A 13,646-nucleotide genomic window follows, 5' to 3' on the forward strand; every position below is an offset into this window, starting at 1 on the left:
TGATTATTCATTCGTGGGATGTGGGTGTCATTGGCTAGACCAGCATTTATTGTCCATCCCTAATTGCCCTTGAACTGAGTGGCTTGCTAGACCTTTTCAAAGGGCATTTTTAAGAGTCGATCACATTGCTGTGGGTCTGGAGTCACATGTAGGCCAGACCAGGTAAGGACAGCAGATTTCCTAAAGGCCATTAGTGAACAGATGGGCTTATCGACATGGTTTCATGGTCACCATCAGACTATCTTGTTTTTAAATTCCAGATTTATTAATTGAATTCAAATTTCACCATCTACTGTAGTGGGATTCGAATCCGTGCCCCCAGAGCAGTAGCCTGGGCCTCTGGATTACTAGTCCAGTGACACTACCACTACACCACCGCTTCCCCTAGGTGACTCAGGTTCAGCAAGGACGTGGTCACAGAACTGTGCCACCTCCTTCAACATGAGCTGGAGCCTCGCACCAGGGTGAGGATTGCAGTGTCAGTGGCCGTATACGTCACCGTCACATCGAACATTTATGCGTCAGGACCTTTCCAGGCAGGAGGAGGTGACATCTTGAACATCTACCAGTGTGACATCCATCAGAGCATCTGGATGATGACGGAGGTCATTTATGCCAGGAGAGGAGAGTAGATCATATTCTCCTTCAGCAGGGAGAAACAGGATGAGAGGGCAGGTGGATTTGCCAGGATAGCAGGATTCCTGATGGTGCTAGACACCATCAACTGCACACATGTTGCTCCTCAGGCCAGTCACATCAATGGGGATAGGTATAGGAACCACAAGTGTTACCACTCCATCAATGTGCTGTTGGCGTGTGACCATTCAAAATACATGTTGGTGAATGCTCGCTATCCTGGCAACAGCGACGATGCCTTCATCCTGAGGCATTTTGCCATTCCCGTCATTATCAGGCCTCCATGAAGAACCAGAGGCTTGTTGCTTGGAAACAAAGACTAAACCCCTGTACACATGGCTGATGACTCCCTGCACCACATGACCATGTGAGACCAAACCATGTATAACAAGAGACATGGAATCATCAGGAAAATCGTGGAGCAGACCATGGACACCTGGGGGATGGAGAAGGGGATGGAGAAGGGGATGGGTTGGGGGAGTCTACCCACATACACCAGAGTGGTGTCTAAGTTCATAGTTGCTGCATTCTCCATAATATAGCATCATAAGGGCCATTGTCTCTAAGAATTCAGTGACCACTCAGAAAGAGGAGGAGGAAAAAGAGGAGGAGGAACAGGTGGAGGAGAAAGAGAAGGAGGCACCCTGGACCCCTTTGCTCTGGACAGAGTGTCCAAGAATGACTGTTCAGACTCTGATTTCAATAAAACTACCTCTCTTTATCACCATAGATCCACAAATCCCAACCAGCGCATCCATGTTCGACACCCCATCACTGCTTCCCCTTGGTCACCATCCAACAGTAAAAGCCACCCACAAAATCCTTTTCATTAACATCTTTATCCAACAGCACACCCAACTACACAAACAGAAATAAACTATTCAGCTTTGTGCATTTCCTTAGTGACTGTCTTATGGGTGCCTTTGCCTGTACTACTGCTCCTATGAGGTACTACTGCAGTAGCTGCAGCATGGCTGGTGGAAGGCTGCTGACTTTCAGTGGTGGAGACTGCAGATGGCCTTGCAGGATATCCCTGAGCAGCTCTGGGTCTAGTGGGCCTGTCTTCGGATAGCACTATCTCAGCAAGGATGGCAGAAGCATGGGCTGGCTGGCTGTGAGGCAACAGCAAAGGCACTTGCAAAGTGGCAGGGGTGGAAGCATGAATGCTGTCACCCTGAGAGACGACAGCAGGTTTGTGCTGCACGGAGCCACTCCCACTCCCACTCCAACAGATAGCACATCACCAAGCCGAATAATCTACTAGAGGACAGATTGCTGGACTGCTGTGAGAGCCTGCAAGTCTCTTTGAGAACTGTGATCCACAGCCATGATGGCTGCAGTTTGAGCTTACTTGGCAGCAAGTATAGATCTCATGACTTCCGTCTAAGATTTTGTTGCAGCACTGAGAGGTTGGGTGGCTTCTGGCTGTGTTGCAGTGGAAACTGAGACATCAGCCACAAGATTCTGCATCACAGCTGGGTCTGCTAGTGCTGTCATGGAGTTAGCGATCACATCCACATAGAAAGGGTGGGCTCCAACCTCTGTGTGATGCCTTGTGCCATGTTGGAGTTGGACTCCTTCATACTGATTGGCAGTGAGAGGAGGCTCTGTGGCAGGCCTGGCAATGCACCAAGCATCTTGGTATGCGTCATTATCAGCATTCTCCTTTATGGCACCTCATAAAAGTCTTCATCTGAGTCCCTGTAGCAGAACTCAACTGCAGCCTCGCCCTCTAGTGAACTGGAATACAAGCTATCCTTCCCCCCCCCGGCCTGGCGGCAAAACTTGCAGATCCCGATTCTAAACTTGCCTCTAAGGTAATGTGCGGTGCCAATATCTGAGCTGGTGCCTGCAATTGTCAGCTCAAGTGCCGGTGCTTCCTCATCATTGATGTAGGATTGCTCTGTCTCTTCCCCTTGGGCGAGCTGTGGCTGGCGAGGCGGCAGTGCTTGGGTATCTGAAAGCAGAAGGGGAAGGTTGGGGTGAGGGAGGGATTGCAGGGTGCAAAGTAAGAGGTCCATGGTCACACCATCTGTAGCTTGCTCATCCTGCAGGAGGGAGTTTAGAAGGGCCATAAGGCAGTAAGATACCATCATCATGAATGTTGCTGGATACGACTGGCTCTGTCTCAGCCCTGCAACATGCAGCACCATCTCCTCCATTGGTCTCAATGGACGAAGCATGACTGGCTCCCTGCTGGTTCTCTGCTGCTCCCTCTATTGTGGGCAACTTTGTCCTGAAAGGAAAAGGGAAAAATGTCAGTAATTGTGTTGCACTGGGTTTGAGGTTGCACCTGCATATGTATGGGAGGCAGCAAGAAGTGGGTGTGAGGGTGAGGTACAATATCTTAATGTTCGGCTAGGGCCTGCTAATGGGTGAGGGATGGTGTGCGTGCATTGAGCAGTGTGAGAAGTTGGTGGAAGGTGGGTTGGAGATGTCCTGTGAAAATGCATTCACTGACCTTGACTTCTTTCGGCACTGTTGCCGGATCCTCATGACCAGGTACCGGGAGTTGACCTCCCTTGCCACTTGTTCCTATCCTCTTTGGAGGGTCTGCCTTGAGGGCCTCCTGTCTCCCCCCTGTGGAAATAAGGCCTCTCTCCTCCTGTCTACCTCCATTACTAAGGCAATCCATGCTGCATTGGTGAAACACAGAGCCCTCTCTCTAACCTCATGTCCCATTTCCCCTTGTGTAGAATTGCAACGCTGTCAGTTGCAGCTGCTTTCTGGAATTCAGTGAAGGTGGGGAGGGTCAGACTGCCATTAGGAACCGGAGGCTAGCTGCAACACCTGCTAGCCTCACACCCTGTTAGGCCCCCTGTTGTGTGTGCACCCAGCCATCAATGCGAGTTGCACTGGGCTGCATGCAGATATCATGGACATGAGGAAACAGCAGGCAAATCATGACCCCTGCACCCAAAAATAGGTGCAGACCAATTTTTAGCCCCAAATTCCCATCACAACTATCAAAACAAGTATATACACAGACCTTCTTCAGTTGCCAAAGCATATTGTTTAGAGTAAACTAAACTATCTGGATATGTTTCCCACCCAATAAATGACTGCTTCTCAGTCCTGTGACATGGATAAAAACAAAACCTGGATTTAGGTTGAAGGGGTGGCAGGATTAGGGTAACTGATTTTTGTGGTTGTTAAGGATTTTGATGAGGACGTTTTTAATGACCCATATTGTACAACATTAAGAAGTGTTCGGCATTGTCACAAGATACCAGTTAAAAATCAAGTTATTTTTCTAGTACTGTATAAATTACCTTGATTAGAACAGTTACATGTAGGTGATCAAAAATTAAACTGTCTTGAACCAGTATTTCACTGGCATTTATGTGAGCAGAGGGACCCTGCAGTGCATGTCCACAGATCCCTAAAGGTAGCAGGACAGGTAGATAAGATGGTCAAGAAGGCATACAAGATGCTTTCCTTTATTAGCTGAGGCATTGAATATAAGAGCAGGGAGGTTATGCTTGAACTGTATAAAACACTAGTTCAACCAACACTATAGTACTGTGTGCAGTTCTGGTCACTGCATTACAGGAAGGATGTGATCCCACCAGAGATGATGCAGAAGAGATTTGTAAGGATGTTGCCAGGAATAGAGACTTTTAGTTATGAGGAAAGATTGGATTGGCCGGGGTTGTTTTCTCCAGCACAGAGGAAGCTGAGGGGAGATTTAATTGAGGTGCACAAAATTATGAGGGGCCTAGATAGAGTCAATAGGAAGGACCTGTTACCTTTAGCAGAGAGGTCAATAACCAAGGGCACATATATAAAGTAATTGGTGGAAGAATTAGAGAGGAGTTGACGGGAATTTTTTTTCACCCAGAGTGTGGTGGGGGTTTGGAACTCACTGTCTGAAAGGTGTTTTATGTTTGGTTAGTCTGCCACCATTTGTGTATTTGGTTAGTCTAGCTAGGAGAGATTACTAAGTCTTCAGTAATTTTAACATTAACTCACTTATTACATTTTAACTATATACAGCTTTACATAAGTCTATGTGACTCCTCTGAAACCATGCTGCATCTTCCTCTAGTCTCTCTCACATGTTATCTTACATCATCATGGTGGGAGGTATTCCCTTATACTACATGTGGTAGAGGCAGAAATGCTCATCACATTTAAAAAAGTTCTTGGATATTCACTTGAACTGCCATAATCTACAGGGCTACAAATCAGGAGCTGGAAAGTGGAATTAGGCTACATAAGATTTTTGAGCCGTTACAGACTAAATGGATCGAATGGCCTCCTTTTATATTGTAAATTTTCTATGTATCTATGTTTTGTTATTTTAATAAATTATTCACTAGTAATTCTCTTGCTTAAACTCCAGTACTAATAATGTTTAGCTTTTGAAACTGACATCAGTTGACTGTAACTTCTGTTAATTATTGATAGCATGTATGAAAAGGTGATAGGGTCAAATTTAATAAGCTGGTGTTTCTCCATTACACAGGAGCACATTTTAAAGATAAAAGGTTCTCTCTTCTCCTCTACACCATCCAAAATTACTACTTTATTCACATGGTGATGAATGACTAGTGTGGCTTATACTTACAAATGAGAACAGAGAAAGAAATTACTGAGACAGCTATCGTGAAATCCAGTTTGCCCTTTTCAGAGGACTTCACTGACAAAACCAATAGAAAGTAGCTGATGTTACTGAGAAAACAATCAATTTCAGTTAAATTCAAGTATCTTCATGGCTGCTTAGTTTGCTGTCAAATCCCACTAACTGTGCTGTAATTGATGGTTCATCCGCTGACTCTTTTTCCATCAACTAAATAGGTTCCTGAGGGTTAAGCTGTCTCTCCCACTCAGTTCCTTCTCTATATCAATAACCTGGTCCACTCATCACCCAACCCTATACATCCTTTGTCTGGTGATTCCACTCTATATTTATCAACGTCCTTCAGATCATAGCCCTCAATGCTCAAACAACAACTTGTATTTATATAGCACTTTTAACGTTGTAAAACATTCTAAGGTGCTTCACAGGAGCGTAGAATCATAGGACCTTTGCGGCACAGAAAGAGGTCACTTGGCCCGTCGTGTCTGTGCCAGCCAAAAAACATTCCACCCATTCCAGTATTTGGTCTGTAGCCCTGCAGATTACAGCACTTGAGGTGCATATCCAGAATTCTTTGGAATGAGTTGAGGGTTTCTGCCTCAACTACCCTTACAGGCAGTAAGTTCCAGACCCCCACCACCATCTCGATGAAAAAACTTTTCCTCATCTCCCCTCTAATCCTTCTACCAATCACTTTAAATCTATGCCCCCTTGTCACTGACCTCTCTGCTAAGGTAAATAGGTAAATAAGCCCCTCAGCTCCACTCTATCCAGGCCCCTCACAATTTTATACATCTTCATCAAATCTCCCTTCAGCCTTCTCTGTTCCAAGGAGAACAACCCCAGCCTATCCAATCTTTTCTCATAGCTGCATTTTCCAGTCCCAGCAACATCCTCGTAAATCTCCTCTGTACCCTCTCTAGTGCAATTACATTCTTTCTGTAATGACGTGACCAGAACTGCACACAATACTCAAGTTGTGGCCTAACCAATGATTTATACAGTTTCAGCATAACCTCCCTGCTCTTGTATTCTATACCTTGGCTAATAAAGAAAAGGATTTCATACGTCTTCTTAACTACCTTATCAACCTGTCCTGCTACCTTCAGGGGTCTGTGGACATTCACTCCAAGGTCCCTCATTTCCTCTACACTTCTCAGTATTTTCCTATTAATCTTGTATTCCTTTGCCTTGCTTGACTTCCCCAAATGCATCACCTCACATTCTCTGAGTTGAATTCCATTTGCCACTTTTCTGCCCTTCTGACCAGACCATCAATATCTTCCTGCAGCCTACAGCCATCCTCCTTGCTATCTACCACAAGGCCAATCTTTGTGTCATCTGCAACATTCTTGATCATGCCCCCTACATTTACATCCAAATCGTTAATATACACCACAAAAAGCAGGCGACCCAGTACTGAGTCCCGCGGAAGGCCACTGGAAACAGCCCTCCAGTTGCTAAAACACCCGTCAACAATTACCCTTTGTTTCCTGTCACTGAGCCAATCTTGTATCCACCTTGCTGCATTTCCATGAATCCCATGGGATTTTATGTTTTTAACTAGAATGTCATGTGGGACCTTGTCAAAAGCCTTGCTAAAATACATGTAGACCACATCAATTGCACTACCCGCATCTATCTTCCTTGTTACTTATTCAAAAAATTTGATCAAGTTGGTCAAATAAGATCTTCCCTTATAAAATCATTGCTGACTATCTTTAATTAACTGGTGCCTTTCTAAGTGACAGTTTATCCTGTCTCTCAGAATAGATTGCAATAATTTGCCCACTACTGAGGTTAGACTTACTGGCCTGTAATTATTTGGTCTATCCCTCACTCCCTTTTTAAACAGAGGTACAACGTTAACAGTCCTCCAAACCTCCGGCACCACACCTGTATTCAATGAGGACTAGAAAGTGATGGTCATACCTTCGGCTATTTCCTCTCTTGCTTCTTTGAACTGCTTGTGGTAGATTTCATCCAGCCCTGGTGCATTATCAATCAATATATGCCATTAAGCCATATAAAGAGCTATTAGGGCCGATGATCAAAAGCCTGATCAAAGAGGCAGGTTTGAAGGAGCTTTTTAAAGGAGGAGAGAAATGTAGAGAGCTGGAGAGGTTTTGTGAGAGAATTCCAGGTCTAGGCAGCTGAAGGCAGGCCACTAATGGTCGAGCGATTATAATTGGGAAAGTGCAAGAGATCAGAATTAGAGAACTGCAGATATCTTGGAAGGTCGTGGGACTGAAGGAGATTTCAGAGATAGGGAAGGGTGAGACCATGGAGAGAGTTGAAAAAAAGGATGAGAATTTTATAATAGAAGCATTGCTAGACTGGGAGCCAATGTAAGTCAGCAAGTACAGAGGTGATGGGTGAAAGGGCTTGGTGTGAGTTAGGATACGACCAGGCTTTATTACTCCTGCAGTGAAATGCTTGAATCATTAGATCTTGATCTCCCTTGTGCGAATTGATGAGGCAAAAACAAAGCTGGGCTGGATTTTCAAAAAGCCACGGCATTGGGACCTAGTGCGGGTGCCATTTGAAAATCGCAGTCGGGGGGGGGGGCGGGGTGGCGTTGTCTCAGGATCCTGACACCTCCGGGATAATTTCGAATTTTCAAAGTGTTGGCAGGGTGGAGGGAACAAGGAACATGCACGGCACCAATTAACAGCCCATTAAGCTCATTTAGGAGTTTGTTAAGGGTCCGAGGTACTCAGGAAGGCAATTTTTATATCAGATTTAAGCAATCCCGACCAGTTGGGTGCACTGCTGTCAGGGTCACCACAGGGCAAAAGCAATTTTTTTTCCACATGTGGTGAGATTAAATTTGAAGGCACAACTAGCGCTGGGTTTCCATGGCCACTTTCCGCCACCATTACTGACCTGGCCCTTTCATCAGTAGCCTGCTCTCCTAATTGGGTGCCGAGGTCGCCTCCTGCCCAATCAGAGCATTAGCATTCAAAGATCCCGTCACCAGCGCGACGCAGCTGAAGCACAGGGTCGGGACCCATAATCCATCAGGGTGTCAGGTTCCTGACCCCACTTTGAAAATCTGGCCTGCTGTCATTGTCAGTTCTTCAAAAATGTATTTTCTGCAGGTCACTCACAAGTTCAACTAATTGCTAACACCTCTTACTTTGATGGCTCGACATTTAATCCTTCTTCATTTATTGGAATCCTTGAACTCAAATGGAAGTGTCACGTTTCCTCCTTTGCTAAGGGCACATTCCAGAGGTTTAGTTACCTCTTTTATGTCACTTGCTTTTTTTCCTGCTTTCACTTCATTGTCACTGAAGCCCATGGCTGCTCAGTTCTGGAGTATTGATGCCATATCTGGAGAGATTCTTCCAGCGCCAGACAGTATACAGGAAACAGCTAATCATTTGATAGGCGATTCCTCCCTCAACACTAACCTGCAATCTCCTTAATAATAATATAAACACAAGAAATGCTGGAAATACTCAGCAGGTCTGGCAGCATCTGTGGAGAGAGAAGCAGAGTTAACGTTGCAGGTCAGTGACCATTCTTCGGAACTGCAATCTCCTTCTCTGCTTTATTAATGCAGCCATGGTCAATATTCCTCTGAAATTTCTTTTCATGTTCATCATAAGCTCTTTCCTTTCTTTGACAATCTACAGGCTTTAAAATCTCAAGCTAAGAATCTCCTTACGACAAATCATTTCCATTGTATGGATAACTTGAAGTACCTATAGAAGTTGCTCCATGGGATATATTTTCTACCGCTGATGCCAATAAAGATTGGTGTTCAAAGGAGAGAAAACCAAGAAAAATAGAGTTAATAGAATGAACTGGTGGTTTTTGCGTTGTTTCCCGCCCCATGTAAAATTAGCACGAAACCTGTTATTTTTAATGCCCACTGTTTGATGCTAATTCAGGGGTCGTTGGTGGGTTTTAACGCTGCTTTTAGTTTGATGCAATTAAATCTCCACTGGTGCCTGTTACTCCTGACCTGAATTGGAGTTGCTGGAGTTGAATTTCCTCAGCTGTTTCACTGTAGTCCTTCTAAATCCAGTGCAATGGCTCAGAAATAGGCCAGAATCTGGATATGCCAAGTCCCAACCTGACCTAGGATTGGTCATTTAGTCTTGTAATCAGTGGGGTGTATCAAGCCAGGGAAGTGGCCTGGTCCACTGAAGAAGAGGGGAACTTTTAAAAAAAAACAGGAATTCATGTCAGCATGCTTGGCAAGCAGGCTGTGAGAAGTTTTTTCTAAGGGACCCTAGCACTATTCCCAATGCCAAATGGGCACCAAAGTAAATGACAGCATAAAGATGGCAGGTGCCATTAGTGGTATCTCCACCCATGGTCCCCATACAAATGAAGTGCCCTTTCATTGACTTCCTCATTGGGGTTAGTGCTGAAGAGCACAAGCAAGCATGAGCTCTGTGTAACTGCCAGGATCATGACCTGTGGACTTTCAGGTCCACTGTATCTTAGGAACATATAGACATGGTGGTGAGCCACAGATTTTTTTATTCAGTCATGGGATGTGGGCGTGTTGCCCATCTCTAATTACCTTTTGAGAAGGTAGTGGTGAGCTACCTTCTTGAACCGCTACAGTCCATGTAGAGTAGATACACCCACAGTGCTGTTAAGAAGGAAGTTCCAGGATTTTGACCCAGTGACTGCGAAGGAATGGCGATCTTGCTCCAAGTCAGGAGGCTGTGTGGCTTGTTGTGAACTTGCAGGTGGTGGTGTTCCCATGCAACTGCTGCCCTTGTCCTTCGAGGTGGTAGAGGTCGTAGGTTTGGAAGGTGCTGTCTAAGGAGCCTTGGTGTGTTGCTGCAGTGCATCTTGTAGATGGTGCACAATACTGTCACTGTACGTCAGTGGTGGAGGGAGTGACTGTGGATGGGGTGCCAATCAAGTGGGCTACTTTGTCCTGGATGGTATCGATCTTCTTGAGTGTTGTTGGAGCTGCAACAGGGCTGGCCTGGGGTTGGTAGCTAGGTGGGGGCGGGGGGTGGGGGTAGCGCAGTGTGAGGGTGGGTGTGAGGGTGGTGGTGGTGACGTAGTTAAAATAGAGCATGGGTACTTACCCACTCTGTTCCTGCCTTGATCTGTCCAACAGCAATTTTAAATATCATCAGGCAAGAGGAGAGTATTCCATTACACTCCTGACTTGTACCTTGTAGGTGGACAGGCTTTGGGGAGTCAGGAGGTGAGTTACTCGCCGCAGGATTCCTAGCCTCTGACCTGCTCTTGTAGCCATGGTATTTATATGATTACTGTAGTTCAGTTTCTGGTGTATGGTAACCCCCAAAATGTTGATAGTGGGGGATTCAGCAATGGTAATGCCATTGAATGTCATGGGGAGATGGTTAGATTCTCTCTTGTTTGAGATGGTCATTGCCTGGCACTTGTGTGGCACGAATGTTACTTGCCACCTGTCAGCCGAAGCCTGGATATTGTCCAGGTCTTGCTGCATTTCTACACAGACTGCTTCAGTATCTGAGGAGTCACGAATGGTGCTGAACATTGTGCAATCGTCAGCAAACATCCCCACTTCTGACCTTATGATTGAAGGAAGGTCATTGATGAAGCAACTGAAAATGGTTGGGCCTAGAACACTACCCTGAGGAACTCCTGCAGTGATGTCCTGGAGCTCAGATGATTGACCTCCAACAACCACAACCATCTTCCTTTGCGCTAGTTACGACTCCAACCAGCGGAGTGTTTACCTACTGATTCCCATTGACTCCAGATTTGCTAGGGCTCTTTGAAGCCACACTCAGTCAAATGCTGCCTTGATGTCAAGGGCAGTCACTTTCACCTCACCTCTTGAGTTCAGCTCTTTTGTCCATGTTTGAACCAAGGCTGTAATGAGGTCAGGAGCTGAGTGGCCCTGGCGGAACCTAAACTTAGTGTCACGAAACAGGTTGTTGCTAAGCAAGTGCCGCTTGGTCGCACCGTTGACGACACCTTCCATCACTTTACTGATGATCAAGAGTAGACTGATGGGGCAGTAATTGGCCGGGTTGGATTTGTCCTGCTTTTTGCGTACGGGACATACCTGGGCAATTTTGCACATTGCCGGGTAGATGCCAGTGTTGTAACTGTACTGGAACAGCTAGTTCTGGAGCACAGGTCGTCTGTACTATTGGAACAAAGTTGGGCCGGGTGAGCAGGGGGGGATGCAAAAACTTCACAGAAAATTGATGACCACTTTCAGCAACTATCTCTGGGCCATGTATACAGTCCATGAAACAGCTAACTGTCCCGAATAAAGGACATTTACATACAAAGAATGGCCAGGGAATTTCTTAATGTCCTCAGCCACCTCCTGAGTATTGAGCTGCATAGACAGGTCTGCTACACCATCACATGCCACATTTATGCCCCCGATAGTTGTCAGACTCCAAAAGGGAAGTCACAGAACTGAACCCCGATTTAGTACAGAATGATTGAAGTGCTGTTTGGCCATGCACATCAGCATGGATCAATCCCAAAGGCAGCAGGACTTTCACAATTCAACCGTTCGTTAGCGAGAGGGAACTTTTCACCTCCCCATCTGGCAGAAACCAGGGCTAGCCTGGGGTTGGTAGTTAGGTGGGGGGTGAGGGGTAGCGTAGTGTGGGGGTGGGTGTGAGGGTGGTGGTGGTGACATAGTTAAAATAGAGCATGGGTACTTACCTACTCTGTTCCTGCCTTGATCTGTCCTACAGAAATTTTAAATATTATCAGGGCCTGAGCTGCTATTTAAAACTGAGGCCTGAGCAGGGACAGTGGTGGTGAATTTTCCCACTCAGGCCAAATTTGCCAGGAACAAGAGCCAAGGTCAGAAAAGCTCAGTTCAATGCGTTCCTTTTCCAAAAAATGTTTCCTGTGGGCCCAGAGGAGCATGAATGTTCCTCCAAGGCCCAAGTGGAAACAGTTGGCCTCCCCAGCCCCAGCTCTGTCCCCCTCTCCCGATAGGCATTCCCCTCGCAACCGCTTATCTCGTACGAAGAATTGTTCCTATGAGACCCTACTGACAGCTTCAGGCTAGCATGATTTTAACAGTCGGCGTGTCGCTTCCTACCTGCTGCCCAGCTCTTTTGTTCTGATTGTCGAGAAGCAGCAGGCTCATGAGACCCGTCCATTTAAAATTGGTCTCCTGACTGCTGCTGCCAGGATAGCTGACTGCTCAGTTAGTCATGACCCACACAGGAGATAAAATTGACCCCATGCATTCAGAGAACATTCACTAATGTTGCTATTGGGTCCCATCCAGCAATGTTAATCAAGAGGGCTTTCACTTCCTTAATAAGTAAATGGCATGTGTCCACCAACTTAGGATTTAATATTTCCAAGACTCATTCTACAAATCTAATATTACCAAGCTCGTTCAAGGGGAGGGAAACTTGACAACTGGCAACAGGCTCATAGGCTGAGCATTGTAACCATGGCTCCCAACCCTTCTGTACAACCCCGTGTACAATAAGGCACATACCTGGACTCCAAGTTGCTCATTACCCATCAGTTTTCATGATATTAAGGGGAACAGATAGGGTAGATAGAGGGAAACTATTTCCACTGATTGGAGAGTCTAGGACTAGCTGAATATAGGGAGTTAGGATGTAAATGAAAAAGTAGAACCTCAAAGGTAGTAATGTCTGGATTACTACCAGTGCCACGTGCTAGCGAGAGCAGAAAAAGCAGGATATATCAGATGAATACGTGGCTGGAGAAATGGTGTAGGGGGGAGGGATTCAGATTCCTGGGACATTGGGACTGGTTCTGGGGAAGGTGGGATCAGTACAAGCTGGACGTGCTGCAACTGGGCAGGACCAGGACCAATTTCAAAGTACAGCACAGGAACAGGCCATTTGGCCCTCCAAGCCTGCGCCGATCTTGATGCCTGTCTAAACTAAAACCTTCTGCACTCCTGGGGACCATATCCCTCTATTCCCATCCTATTCATGTATTTGTCAAGATGCCTCTTAAACGTCGCTATCGTACCTGCTTCCACCACCTCCCCCGGCAGCAAGTTCCAGGCACTCACCACCCTCTGTGTAAAGAACTTGCCTCGCACATCCCCTCTAAACTTTGCCCCTCTTACCTTAAACCTATGTCTCCTAGTAACTGACTCTTTCACCCTGGGAAAAAGCTTCTGACTATCCACTCTGTCCATGCCGCTCATAACTTTGTAAACCTCTATCATGTCGCCCCTCCACCTCCGTCGTTCCAGTGAAAACAATCCGAGTTTATCCAACCTCTCCTCATAGCTAATGCACTCCAGACCAGGCAACATCCTGGTAAACCTCTTCTGTACCCTCTTCAAAGCCTCCACGTCCTTCTGGTAGTGTGGCGACCAGAATTGCACGCAATATTCTAAGTGTGACCTAACTAAGGTTCTGTACAGCTGCAGCATGACTTGCCAATTTTTATACTCTGTGCCCCAACCGATGAAGGCAAGCATGCC

At 46.1% G+C, this 13,646-nt stretch overlaps 1 long non-coding RNA gene across 1 annotated transcript in view; it reads right to left on the reverse strand.

Moving 5' to 3' along the window:
• LOC137368761 (uncharacterized) overlaps positions 1 to 12,326 on the reverse strand; it is an 84,843-nt gene extending 72,517 nt beyond the window's left edge. The window contains exon 1 of the long non-coding RNA XR_010974827.1: positions 12,264 to 12,326. This is a non-coding gene — a long non-coding RNA (uncharacterized lncRNA). The remainder of the gene's footprint in view (positions 1 to 12,263) is intronic.
• Between the last annotated feature and the right edge of the window lie 1,320 nt (positions 12,327 to 13,646).

Source organism: Heterodontus francisci, chromosome 4 (assembly GCF_036365525.1).
Source record: "Heterodontus francisci isolate sHetFra1 chromosome 4, sHetFra1.hap1, whole genome shotgun sequence".
In the NCBI taxonomy this organism is placed as follows: Eukaryota; Metazoa; Chordata; class Chondrichthyes; order Heterodontiformes; family Heterodontidae; genus Heterodontus; species Heterodontus francisci.